Below are 15,100 nucleotides of genomic sequence, written 5' to 3' on the forward strand. Positions count from 1 at the left end.
GAGTCGCTCGGATATATCAGTTACAGTGGAAGCAGGAGGTCAGTGACTCAGTGGTGGCAGTAGGTGTGGGTCCTCGTGAGGGGGAGGGACATCATCAGTAATGTCCTCTGGCTCATCCTGATCATCAGAGTGAATGAGTCTGTATTGAAGGAGGTGAAATCCATGGTGTCGCCCTATCATCCTCATGTGGATCATACTGGAAATTCCCTAAGGAGACATCTAGCCTACTAGTGTGAGCGTTGATGAAATCTTTGGAGTGTCGAAGAGGCCGAGGCATATGGGGCCCTTCCTATGGTGGTCTGTCTTATGGTGAAAAGCAAGGGTAATAAAGTATGCCAAATCAAATACATGACCAGTCGCCATGCTCCATAAAAAGTAAGCATCGGTGGTGCTAACAACGCCGGTGCTCTCTTTTCTCCCAGTCAACGTGTGAGCCAAGATAGCATGGATGTAGCGAGCGCTAGGGGAAGAGAAGTCACTTTTGAGTGACTTTCATCATAGTGAACAGTGCTCACTGTAAGGTTGGTCCAATAGTAGGAGGGCGAGTGGTGTATGTGACGGTGATGATGTAGAAAAACCTCGGAAGCCATAAACTCCTTTGTGTAAAAGCCCATAGCAGCTCCAAACTTTGGTACACTCATGTGTCTTATGAGTCCACCAAGTTTAAAAATGATACTATTGGCTTCGTCATGGGTATTCATCACATGTTGTAAAAGGAAAGTAGTGCAAAGCTCCAAGGTAAGATCTGAATAGGTGGGCTCGATAATTGCAAAGAGCCGATCCTACAGGACAGTGGCAAGATGGAATCAAACAAGGTGGGCAAGTTAGACCTGCTCCAAGGCAGCCCAATCAATACAACGGTCCACTCCCAATCGAAGCAGAGGGTGACGAACTTCAGTTGAGGTGCTGGAAGAGGTTGTGCCAGGACCTTTCCGCTTTTTTGAAGCAGGAACGGCGACTTTGGATTTACCTCGACTATTCATCATAATGTACCTGATAAAGAGCGAACAAAAAAAATAATAAAGAAATAAACTAATAGAATAAATAGAAAATAATAATAATAATTATTGAATGAGGATAATAAGCAAACTAAGAAACAATATGCTAAAACCTAAGGAGTACTAATAATAAGACTCAAAAGAAACATATGAACAAGAAAAATCAACTAAAAACTAGCAACAAGACTCCAATAATATAATTCAGCCAATCAAAAGTATTCATGAGAACAAGAGCTATCTAACTATAAGAATAGAAGAAAATATCATTAAATAAGAGAAAAATAGAGAAAATATGAAAGAAAGTTAAGACATGGCGGATATAAATAATGAAAATTAGAAATTAACAATCAAAATTAGTAAATAAATAAACTCATAAGAATGATGAAAGAAATAATAAGAAAACAATAATAATAAGGGAAAATAATATATTAAGAATAATAATAAATAAAAATAATGGGTAAATTAATAAATAGAAGTAAAGGGAAGGGAAGGGGGAACCGAATGCCGGTGGTCGGAGGTACGAACAGCATGGGATTGCTGCAGTGGTGGCTGGTCGGCAGAGGGAAGTGAGGGAGGTTAAGGGGCGCGAAATGGCCGGGGTAGAGGAAGAAGTGGAAAAGGGAAAAGAAGGGGAGGAAGATGAAGGATTGATTGGGAGAGGGAAAGGAGTTCGACTGAGGGAGGGGAAAATAGGAGAAAGAAAAGGAGAAGGGGAGGGAGTTAGGTGGTACGGTGGTAGCCGGAGGGTAGGTTAAGGCGGCAGCTAGGGCTATTGGAACTTTGGGAGGAAGAAGACAAAAGAGGTAAAGGGTAATTAGGGTTTGGAGGGTTTTATGGGGACATGGTCATGTGAGCCCCAAGTTGGGCCACATGGCCATGTCACACACTCGTGTGGCTGGTGTCCAGCTCGTGTTTATCGCGAAAATTAAATAACCTTTCGTCACACGGCCTTAGACATGCCCATGTGTCCAAGCTGTGTGGTTCACACGACAGTATCGCACGGTCATGTGAAATGTTGTTCGCTTCTCCCACGCCCGTGTGCCCTACCTATGGAGCTCTCTGACTTCTTTAAAATTTGAAAATTTAGCTCCAGTTTTCACACGGCCTATGACACGCCAGTGTGTCTAGACCATGTGGTTCACACGGCCGTGTCGTACGCCCGTGTGGCCTTTTTTAGCCCGTGTCTATCGATTTTTGATGATTTAAGCCCTGTTTCCACATGGCCAAGGACACGCCCATGTGTCCAGGCCGTACAGGTCACTCTACCTTCATTAAAATATGAAAAATAGCTAATATAAACTACTTAGTGGTGTTAATGCCGAATTGCCTCCCAAGAAGCGCTTATTTAGAGTCTAAGCTTGACTTACGTTGCATTCACATGGTCACAATGGATCACGGAGTCGAAGCTCCTCTTTCTCACTGCCAAATCCTTTAATTAAATAAGGTTTAAGTCGAGTACTGTTTATCTTAAAAGTGCCGAAATGCGAATGGGTTACCTCGACTGTACCATGTGGAAAGACTTTGAGTACAGTAAAAGGAGTCACTCTGTTTGCGTTGAGCTCTATAGTGGTAACTCAAAGGTCTTTTTTATCTAGCCAGACTTGGTCCCCAACCTTAAAATGATAGGTCCTCTCATTGAACTTGTCATGGTGTTGCTTTTGCTCCTCCTTGCCATGAGTCTGCCATTCGTCTAGTTCATCTATCTATAACATTCGTCGTTCATGGATGGTTCCATTGTTAGTGAATGAACTAAAACGTGGCTCATTTATGTTACTCAAAAATTTTTCCTACAAGGAAGGTTGAATCACATGATTAGTCTTATTAACTAAATTTATAAGGTTATCTTCATTACTTGGTATCTCAATTGAATCACGAGCCTGAAGAATAACCATTTCATCACCTGTAGAAGTGTCAGTTCACTTGTACCAACATTAATAATAGTCTTAGCAGTTGCTAAAAAAGGTCATCCTAAGATTAAAGGAACATCACCGTCCTCTTCCATATCTAAAACAACAAAGTCTACTGGAATATGAATTTATCAATCTTGACGAGTACGTCCTCAACAATACCTCGAGGTAATCTAATAGTGTTATCTTCCAGTTGTATACTCATCCTAGTTTGTTTAAATTTCCCAATACCTAGTTGTCTAAACATTTTATAGGGCATGACATTTATACTTGCCTCTAAATCGGCTAGAGCATTATCAACATTTAAACTACCAATTAAACAAGGAGTAGTAAAACTCCCTGGATTCTTTAACTTATTGGGTAGTTTATTTTGTAGAATTGCTGAGCAAACTGCATTTATTTCCACATGTGATGAATCATCTAATTTTTGTTTGTTTTCTAGGAGCTCCTTTAAAAATTTTGCTGAATTGGGCATCTGCGAAAGAGCTTCAATAAACTGTAAGTTAATATGTAACTTTTTTAAGATGTTAAGAAATTTACCTAAGTATTCGTTTGTGCGATCTTTCTTTATCAAATTAGGGTAGGGCACGCGAGGTGTGTATTCTCTGCTTACCGATTTTTGTTCATTCTGGCTTTTGTCCACCTTATTTTGGCTTACCATAGTTTCTAGCCTTGGTTCTGGTGTGGATCAACTATCCCTTCTTCATATTGAACGGTAATCACATGAAGCTGCTCTCTTGGGTTAACCTCGGTGTTGCTGGGCAAGCTACCTTATGGTCTTTCTGAGATTAGCTTAGCAAGCTGAACTATTTGAGTATCGAAACCTTGAATCAATGCTTGCTAAATTTTAAATGCTATTTCGGTGTTTTGGAAACGTGTTTTTGACACCGAGATGAATTTGTCAGCATCTCCTCAAGGTTCGACTTCTTTTCTTGCTGGTAAGGCAGTTGGAAGCCTGAAGAGTTTTGTGGTTTTTGATTTCCTTGACCACCCCAAGAAAAGTTTGGATGGTTCCTTCAACCTGTATTGTAAGTGTTACTATAAGGATTATTTTGAGGTCGAGGGTTATTACCCATATATTTGACTTGTCCGTTCATAGTACTATAGTCGTAGGCTAGGCATTCTGGATTATTTATCCCTCCTCCATTTGTATCGCATTGCATCACTAGATGTACCTGAGTAGAACCATACAAACCATCAATCTTTTTATTTAAGAGTTCTACCTGATTTGATAACATGGTGACTGCATCTAGGTTGAAAACACCGGCTGATTTCGTTGGTTTCGTTCGTATGACTTGCCACTGATAGTTATTCAGTGACATCTCTTCAATAAATTCATAAACCTCGTCTAGTGTTTTGTTGTTTAAAGTTCCACTGGTGGCTGCATCGATCAGTCGCCTTGTTGAGGGGTTCACACCATTGTAAAAAGTCTGAACCTATAGGCATAGTGGTAACCCATGGTGAGGGCACCTTCTCAATATGTCCTTGTATCTCTCCTATGCATCATAAAGAGTTTCTAAATCCATCTGCACAAAAGAAGAGATATCATTCTTCAATTTAACCGTTTTAGCCGGTGGGAAATATTTAAGTAAGACTTTTCGGTCATTTGTTCCCAATTAGTGATTGAACCTCGTGGTAACGAGTTCAACCACTATTTAGCCTTATTTCTTAATGAAAAGGGAATCAACTGAAGGCAAATGGCATCGTTAGAAACGCCATTAATCTTAAAGGTGTAGCAGAATTCCAGAAAATTTGCTAAATGAGTGTTTGGATCCTCATCCTACAAACCATCAAACTGAACAAACTGTTGTATCATTTGAATAGTGTTAGGTTTTAGTTCAAAATTATTTGCAGCAATAGTAGGTCTAACAATACTCGATTCAGTTCCTTTTAAAGTGGGCTTAGCACAATCATACATTGTATGAGAAGCAGGATTCTGATTTACTGGATTTGTGGCAACCATAGGAGGCAGCAGATTATTTTGATTTTCAGCCATCTCCTCGGTATTAGTGGTGTCGTCCTCGCTCTCTTCCTCTATATACTATAAACTTTTCCTTATTTCTCTACGAGTTCTGCGAGCTGTGCTTTCAATTTTGCTGTCAAAAAGTAAGGGTCCTGACAAGTTTCTCCTAGTCATAAACTATAAAAACCTGCCAGAAACAAATAAAAGAAAAATTAGTAAAAATAAAAAAAAATTGAATTGCAATAAAAATAAAAATGGCTAAAGTAATAAAAATTAAGCGTTCAAAAACTTGATGGTCGCTAAACTAACTAAAAATTTGACTAAGGCAAGCGTATCTATCGAACAGTAGTATAGTTAAGGTGAGATCGGAAATATCATATCCACAAGGACTAAAAGTACTAGTAATTACTATCTTTTTATTATCTAGCCTAAGAATTGAAGGGATGTTTTCTAAACTAAACTTAATAATCTAATTAACTAAGAACGCGACAGAAACAAAAGTTGGAAAATATTCTTTGGAAAACCGATGGAGAAGACAATACCCAAGTAAGAATCCACCTAGACTTCACTTATTACTTCTAAATTAGATGATTTATTCACTTGCCTCAATCCGTAGAAATCCCTGATTTATGTTATTATCTCTCTCGAGACTCAAAACAACAGACTCTAGGTTGATTAATTGAAATCTCTTTCTAATTAAAACCCCTATTATCGCATTAACTCAACCTATGGATTCCCTTATTAGATTTGACTCTAATCCGACAAATTTATGTCGTCCTATCTTTAGGATTGCATGCAACTCCACTTAATTATGGAGGATCTACTCTTAAATAGGGACTTTTGCTCCACTGAATAAGCACATCAAAACCTAAATTAATATCCTGAAATATTAAAACAATGATTAAATCTCACAATTAAGAAATAGATCAAGTATTTATCATATAATTCAAATAGTAATAAGATCTGTCTTAGGTTTCAACTTCCCTAGGTATTTAGGGAATTTAGTTCATAACAATAGAGGAAAACATTTCAAAATTGGGACAACAAAAAAAAATATAGAAACCCAAAGAACTTCTAAGGAAATTGAATGGATATCTTCAGTCTTGAAGGAGATCCTGCTTCTGAGCTGATTCCGATGGTTGTTCTTCGAGTATTTTCTGCTTTCTATTCTCTGTCCCCATTTGATCCTCTTCTAAGGTGTTTATATAGACTTTGGAATGCTTCCAAACCCTCAAAATTAGCCGTTTCTGAGTAGAATTAGACTTCGGCTCGACAGGGACACGACCGTGTGCCACGCCTGTGTGAAGGTGCTCAAGTCGTGTATAATTCTGAGTTTATTTTAGTCGACATGATCATGACACATGGGCATGTAGCCTACCCATGTGTCACACACGGGCATGTGGATTACCCGTGTGAAACATTGAATTAGGCCTATTTTGTCCCTTTTTGGCCCGTTTCTTGCTCTTTCTTCTATCCTAAGCTCTCCTGAGTATAAAACATGAAATTAAAGGATTAGGAGCATTAAATTCATTAACTCTTATGATAAACCTTCCAAAAATATGCCAAGCATGGGGTAAAAATTATGTATATATTATGGTTTACCAACATTGGGCGCTGTTCAAATCATATTTGATTTTATTCTGGATTCAAATTCTTTATTAACAGCCGGAATATTATCTATTGTTACGGGTAAGATGTCAGTCTTATTATGATATTATTATTTCTATTTGATGATTGTGGCATTTGTATAATGATATGTCTGGGTTATTCTTTTTAAAGAGAAGAAAAGATTTCTTTGAAAAGAACAATTCAGTAGTTTAATCTGATCTGAAATTATTTAATTGAAAGGTTAACTGAGTTATATGTGTTTGAATCTATCCACTGGATTGGAAATAAATTTTGAAAGTACATGTGTGAATTAAGAGATAGTCTAGAGGAAGAATCAGTATTCTTGAAGACTTGATATAGAATTATATCTGATGGAACAATTCTATCTGAGCAATGTTGTGGTAATTAAAGTTAGTTTGATTGTTGAAGTTTTTATTTTTATACGGAGATATTGTCAACCGAAACATCTGTACTGGTTCAATTTAATTTGAAGAAAAATTTATGATCTTCAGTCATGCGTCAATAAACAGTTTGAAGTGTGTTCTAATAAAAGAGTGTATAAAGATATCTTGTGATTCCATAGGTTAAAGCTACATGAAAAGAGTTATGTGACATATTTCATGATTACAAGAGTTTATAATGTTTGATGTTGCAGAGTGAAATCCGAATTTGGCACATAAAAGCTAACTCGAATCGTCGCAAAACTTTTGAAGCTGTAAGTAAATATTTTTATCCTAGATAAATGATTATAGTTTCGAATGATCTGAATAAGAAACTTTTGTGTGCTTACGAACAATGAATACGTGATCGATCTTATCAGAGGATGATTATATGATAGCTGGTTTAGGAGTTAAATTGATGCTTACTATGTGAATTCGTGAAACCTAGTATGTGTTATCAAATTATAAGTTAAAAAGGGGTTTAGCATAAATTGATTTCTAATTCGGAACTTTAGATGTGGAATTGATGATTGTTTGTTACTTCAAGTTAGTGTGTGTATACCAATAAGCCCTGAGATTGTATAACTATTGTTGCAAGAGGCTCGTAGTGTCAGTTAGACTGTTCATATAGGATTAACAAGATGCTTGATAATCTGAGAAAGTGGTATTGATAAATGGATATAAAATGTAATATTTCTAACCTCGCATTTAAATGTCTGAGCTATCAACAGGTTAAAGTTAATTATTAAGCGTCTTCAAGACTATTTCAACATGTTTTGATATCTGAGTAATGATGAAATAGAATATTTTGATGAATTTTGTATCGGGATTATCTCTTATCATTGAAAAAGTTAGAAGTTACCTGAATTATTGTTAACTGTCTGAATAAGTTTTTCCATATGCATAGATTCCTATTTTGATAAATCAGTTAAGTTATTCGTTTCAGAGACTGTTAATTTGCACAGGGTGCCAGTCAACATTGTTTTAGATTGAAATCTAAAATTTATATGATAATTCTGGGAGAAACTACCGAATGCTGTAAGTACGAGGTTGTTTTGAAAATTCTCAAAATATTTATTTGGCCCTATGTTTTAGAGTTTGAAAGCATCTAAGAAAGATTATTGCTGTTTGATAAGCTATCGTGTGATTTTTAAAACGACATTGTATGAGGTATCGTATGGTTGCAATTACCGAACTTTATTGTTTTGGTACCAGTTTTGTGAGAAAAGGATTCATGGGTTTTAATTCATCAACGAAAATTGAGCAGAAAATGAAAGTAAATCAGTATAGTTATAAACAGTTTCAGCTTTTATGATGTATAATGGAAGACAGATTAGAATCTTAGTTGTGAGATTAAATAGATATGAAATTTGAAGTCATGTGTGAATTTGAAATGTACTATGTGGAACCAAATATTTAATCTACTTTCCGGTAAGTTTTTCGGGGATGAAAATCCCTAATTGAGGAGAGTTGTAATAGCCCGATTTAGACCCTACTCGGAAGAATGGTTTCGGGACCATGAATCTGAGTCAGAAAAAAATATTTTAATATTATATTCCATGCTTAAAGTATGTGAATTGATATGTGTGAAATTTTCGTATGAAAATTTTATCGTTTGTGTGCTCAATTTACAAAAAAGACTTAATCGCATAAATTGTAAAAGTGGCTAGTTATTTGTTAAAGTGTTACAATACTATGTTTTTTCAATGTGGAGGCCTTAAAATGAAATTAGGCCATTAACTCATAGCTTGGACGGTTATGGGCTTATGTTATATGGTTTTCTAATTAAATTACAAAGGTTAAAATGGTAAATGATATATTATTATGAAATAAATAAAACAAATCACAAAGATAGTGGAGTGTTCATCCCTTTTCATGACCGAATGTGGAGAAGAAAAGAAGCCATGGTTGTGTTTAAGTTTCGACACTTAGGATGCTAAATTCGGGCATGTGTTTTTCTCGATTTTTGATAATTTTTACGTTTTTAAGATCGTCGCTTCGAATATTACTTAGCCCATGCTTTAATTTTTGGAATTGATGATGAATTTGAGATTTTCCATTGTTGATAATGTGATGAAATTGTTGTTTGATGATAAAGAATAAATCTTTTATGCTTGATTTTCAGTTTAATTAAGTGCTTTTTGATAAAAAATGTGTATTAAGGACTAAATTGAGAAATTTGTAAATCGAGGGGTCAAAATGTGAAATAAATGAAAGATATGGGTTGCTAGGGACCTTAGTGAAATTCGGCCAAGCATAGGTGTGGTCAAATTTTGAATATTTTGTGTTTTGTGAAATAGGGACTAAATTGCAAAAAATGTAAAATGTTAGGGGCCAAAGTACAAATTGCCTTTTATGTGTTTATGGATGAATTTGAGTAAATATGTGATTTGTAACACCCCATATCCGGCCTAGACGTTATGGTCGAATCTGGCGATGTCACAATGGAGTGGCTTTGTAAAACGTAATACTATTGAAAAGAACCATATGTCTTAACTTCGTTGAAGTCTTTAAGAAAAACCAATTTATTTATTTACAGCCAAGTTGCCAGTTCGTTTAGCAAAACATGTTTCATATTAAATCGTTATTATATTTTTAAACATTGATCGTGACGGAAGCTTTTGAAAACAAGTTGCATAAGATGGTAGTTGGAAAATCATTTTTATTTTGAAAACCCGAGTACTACCGCTAACAGATATAAACCAATTTAAATAAATCCCCAATTAAAGATAAAACGTAAAACAACTGAATTTGTGACAGCCCAAAATTGACCCTAGTCGGAATGTGGTTTCAGGACCACAAAATCGAGGCATAAAAATAATTTAAAATTTATTTTGATGCCTATAATATGTGTGTGCTCATGTGTGACATTTTTTGGTGATTGATTTAGTGTTATTAAGGTGAATTTCACTAGAAAGGACTTAGTAGTGAACTTTGAAAGTACGATAGGGAATTGTGTGATGACTAATTAAAGCATGCATGCAAAACAATGGACTTGCATGTCAAATTCCCTTTTATAGGTGGTGGCTGGCCATGGCAAGGAATTATGGGCAAAGAAAACATGTTATGACATGTTTTGTTAATGCATGATGTATTAAGTGATAAAATAATTAGATGAGGAAGAGAAATAAAAAAAAATGTGTGTGAGAGTGTAGCAATCCCCATTGCAGTGCAAGTGAAAGAAAAAAAAAAAAAATTGTTCATCCTTGTTCTCTCCTTCTTTTCACGAAAATTCTAAGAGGAAGAAGAGATTTTGCTTCATTTTCTTTGTTTAGAAGAGATCTAGAAGGAGATTTGGCTAAACTTGCATCAAGATTAAGGTATGTATGAGGTTGTGTTATGAGTTTCATGCATGTTTTAGTTGCTAACTTGATGTTCATGTTAGCCATGGTTCAAATCCTTGTTATGCCATGGGAATGGTATTTGGCCAAAGTTGTTATTGTGTTAAAGCCATTGCATGCTAAATGTGAAGCTTGCTAATGATGCATGCAATGATGGATTGTCTACTCTTGAAATTTCTTTGTGGCAATCTTGAGTAAGACATTGAGTTTTCTTTTGTTTAACCATGACCGAAGTTGAAAGGGGCATGATTGTGATGTATTCGCCATGAAGCATTCATGAGCATGGTTTATGCTTCTTGCATGTTAGTTAAAATTTGTGCTTTGGATGGTTATGGACACCTTGAAATTCGCCTTGCACCTATATGTGTATATATGTTTGCACATGATATTTTGGTGATGAAGAAAGTGATAAATATGTTTGTTTAAAGAAGAAATTTGTTGAAGAATGTTGTGAAATTTGCATGTACATTCGCCTAGTACATGTATAGGGTGAAAAACCTTGAAATTACTTTTGATTTTGTGTATTTATGACCATGTATAATCGGCCACATGAGTAATTTGAGCACTTGATGTTATGTTAAAATTCTTGAGCTTAAATATATGGATGTATGTATATGTGGCCATATAATGGCGTTTTGGTTCAAAGGTTGAATGATAAATTATAATAAAGTGAGATGATATGAGATGCCGAATGTGATTGACTAGTAAACATTATTGAGAAAAATATTGAATACTTCTACTTGTATTCGTTAAGCTCAAGAGCAAAGGGAGCTAAATCCGATAAAGGGAAGGAAAAGTGATTGAATAGCCGTTGAAGCCGTTCGACAACATTCGAGGTAAGTCCTCAAGAAATGACCCTACTCGAATTATGTGAAATGAAATATGGATGTGTAATGATTATTGATTTATGTGTGTATGAGTATTTGAATGATACGGGCTAAGTCCCGAAGGCGATTATGCAAGTGATATGTTTGTGTTTGAGCCTTAGTAACGAAAATGAAACATGGATGTGTAATGATTATTGATGTATGTGTGTGCATGAGCAATTGAATGATATCCGAGCTAAGTCCCGAAGACATTTATGCTAGTAATTATATCCGGTTAAGACCGAAGGCCATTGTGCTAGTGACCACATCCGGCTAAGACCAAGGCATTCGTGCAAGTTGTTAAATCCGGGCTAATACCAAGGCATTTGTGCAAGTCGTTCTATCCGGGCTAAGACCAAGGCATTCGTGCATGTGGTTATATCCGGTTGTATTCAAGAAGCTTGGGCTGAAGGTGAGCGTTGGTTGCTGTAATAAATTTAATTAGTACGCTCGAAAAGCCCAAAGGATAAGGTATGTTTATATGTGCATTGGAAAAGTCGATATGTTTGAGTAACATTCGTTCAATCGACTAACGAATTTTCAGCTATTGAATTGGTTGATATCTTGTGAAAGTATACAATGATGAAGTGTGAAGTAAGTATGATTATGTGAATGTGTATTAATGAAATGATTCATTTGGCTATGTGAATGTAATGCTTTAGTTAAAGCTGATTTTATTGCTTGAGACTTACTAAGCATAAAAATGCTTACCCCGTTGCTTTGGCTCTCTGTTTTATAGATTTTGCTCGTTAGCGATCGGATTCGGGATCATTAAAGTCGAAGTCATCTACACTATCAAAGCCTCCATTTTGGGTATAATTTTGGTTGAACTTTGAAATGGCATGTATAGGACTACCCTATTGTAGAAGGTCATGTACCTTTCGGTTTATGTAAGCTTGGATAGCCATGCGAAAATGGCTTATATCGTTGTTAGTATGATTCTATAATCGTTTGTATGATGATCATTATGGGGTATGGAATGGTTTTGAAAATATTAGCCATTGGAATGGTTAATCATGATCACACTTGTGCTATATATGCAAAAAGGGCCAATTGAATCGTGGAAATCATGAAATAGGTAAAGGTTACCTTGAAAACAGATGCTGGCACCAGCAGTGGTGTGGTTTTGAAAAATCACCAAAATTTGTAGGAATGGTATTAAATAGTGAATAAGTTATGTAAATGAACCTTGATGAGTCTACTTTCATATGGAAGAAACGAAACGGTCATAGGAGTTACTTGTTAAGAGATATTAAAGTTATTGTGAGACAGGGCTAGAAAGGTTTCTGGGTCCCCTGTCGCGAATTTAAAAATTTGTTATAAATTATCCAGAAAGAATTAGAAGTCATGTCTTATATGTGCAGATTCCATTTTGAGTCTAGTTTCATTAGAAACAAACGGTACCAGTATTAAATCCCTGTACAGAGAGATATTCAAGTTGTAACGTGCGAAGGTCAGAGCAGTCGATCACTGTAACATGGGTGACTTTAACTAATAAAATGTACCAATTGGCCCAACCAAAAATTCTAGAAATAAATCCATGGAAGGATATATGAGTCTAAATTCAGGGAAAATTTACAGAATCAGTTTCCGAGTTTTGAAACTCGAGATATGATTTTTAAGGCGACAGTGATGCAGTTTTCCAGCCTATCTGGAAATGCCAAATTGGTCGGTGCTTTAAGAGGATTTAGCTCGTCAACCCCTCGCGTCCGACACCGGCGATGGTCTCGAGTTCGGGGTGTTACAGAATTACATAAAATTTAACCCAAATAAATTTACCATAATTTAAAGATCCAGTAAGTAATATAACAATGGTGTGGCCTTTCTCGAGTCCCTCGTAGCACCGACCCACCTAAGGATTACCTGTGCAAATAAATAGTATAGTGAGTTTATGTAAACTCAGTGTGTAATCCCAATTTATCGAACAATAAGTCAAGCCGAGAAAAACAGTCTGGACTTAAGCCCATATCAGTCATAATATCAGTGTGGGCCTTAGCCCAATACGAAAACAGTATCAGTCATGCATTAATAGATCCTACGCAGCCATCCTCTACACTCTACTCTGTCTAGCCCTACACTCCATGTGGGGATTAAATCGACCCACCCATCCTTACACTTTAGTGTAACATACCGTTTTACAGTATTATCAATATTTGCAGTAGCGCTGCTAGTAATAAGCCTTAAAGCCTCTCAGTACACTTCCTCCAATATCATATATCCCACCCCATGCAGTGCAATCATAATATGGATGTACATACAATAGTCATGGCTTGCTCAAAAAGTCATATATCTATAGGGGTATATCGATCATTTACCTCATAAAGGTATTACAGTCTTTTAAATAGATTAGGTTCTAGGTGTATTTACCGACCCTATAGAAGGTCCACAGTCGTCTCGGGCAACCTGTGCAACCCTAATAGTCAAATAGTGACAAATGGGCCTAAGCCCATACTACGACCCATGTGGGCCCACACTCTTGGGTAGCCTGATAAGCCCAAATAATGGCCTTGGTCATGCATGCTACACAGCCAGTCCAACAATCTCCACACATTTGTGTAGTTCACCTGTGCGAGGCCCACGAGCCTGTGGAGCCCACACAGCCTATCTCGGCCCAAAGTGGCCTGAACTGACCTATGCCCACGAGATAGCTCGTGGTAGTCTCTACAGTCACATGCTCGCGCTTATGTGCTCAGACGTCCACACAAGCGTGCGTTCGTTCACGTGACAACGATGATTATAGTTTTCGGCTTTTACCGTGTAATAGTTGAGACAGTATGATTTCAAACTTGTTATAGAGTCGTTGCCGTACTGCCACTGAGATCAAAAACCTATGATCAACCACATCATTTCATTAGTCTAACACCCTCGTCAATCCATAACTTGTTATTGTTTACCAACACCTTAACTGAAACCCTACTTAGCAACAATAATTGTAGCCCCTCCTTGTTTCACATCACGAACTCCCCTCCACCACTTGACCCTTCAAGAACAGCTAATTGATTAATAAGAATCTGAAATACCCTTTAAACACATCTACATCTTTAATACTTACCAATGAAGGAGTGGACACACGTAGAAGAAAGCAATCGGCTCACACTTTGTTTAAAGGCTGAATCCCTAGCCATAATCGTACAAAATAGAGTGTTAAAACAAAAAACATCTCCCCTTATAAGAAGGAAAAGCAACTACTCGGCCTAAGAAGAACATAAGCCAAGCCTTCAAGAGAAAAACTGCACGATGTTCGGTTAGGAAATACTTACCAGCACACAAGTGATTTTGACAGTCCCACAGCAAGAAACGGTTATGCACAAAGAAGAACAGAAGAGACGATGAGAAGAAGAGAAGTATGCTATCCAGGCCCTGACAAGGTTCTGCCAAAGAAGAAATAGAGAGCAAAAGCAAAGAAGAAAAGAATCAGTTTCCCCCATACAAGGCTCAAAACCGAAACAAAAGGGTGAGAGAAAAGGGACCAAGGATATTCAGCCAAAAGAAAACCCGAAAACACAATTGTTGAATCCCAAAAGTGCAAAGAATGAGAGAACTAATTGGTAAAATTGAATAGCAGACGCAAAACTCGAAAGCAAAGCCCTCAACACCAAACAACAAAGAGAGAAAAAGGAAAAACCAAAATCGGTGGCTTGTAAAAACACTTTAGCCGAATTTCTCAATACCAATAACCCTAAATTTGGCACACTATCACAATCTCCCCCAACTCTCCACAACCTTTTCTAAAATCTCTACAAACTTCACTCAACCTAATCACTATCCAAATCCCTCCATTATTTCCTAGATTCTCTCTCCCAACCACTCATTCAAACTCATTCAAACACTCCAATTTCGGTCAACCTAGAACTCTCCCACGGCACAGCAGCAAAATGATCATCCTTGTGTGCAACATGGCTTGAACTCCAGACCTCCAAGATCACCCCACACACCCCTTGCCACTAGACCACATGCTCTTCTTATGCCATACTTAG

The 15,100-nt window shown here is 36.8% G+C and overlaps 1 non-coding gene across 1 annotated transcript; it reads left to right on the forward strand.

The window, feature by feature from the left end:
- The first annotated feature begins 4,357 nt into the window (after positions 1 to 4,357).
- On the forward strand, positions 4,358 to 4,464 carry LOC128281794 (small nucleolar RNA R71). Its single transcript, XR_008272066.1, has one exon. It is a non-coding gene; the product is annotated as a small nucleolar RNA R71 (small nucleolar RNA).
- Positions 4,465 to 15,100: the final 10,636 nt, after the last annotated feature.

Source organism: Gossypium arboreum, chromosome 1 (assembly GCF_025698485.1).
Source record: "Gossypium arboreum isolate Shixiya-1 chromosome 1, ASM2569848v2, whole genome shotgun sequence".
In the NCBI taxonomy this organism is placed as follows: domain Eukaryota; kingdom Viridiplantae; phylum Streptophyta; class Magnoliopsida; order Malvales; family Malvaceae; genus Gossypium; species Gossypium arboreum.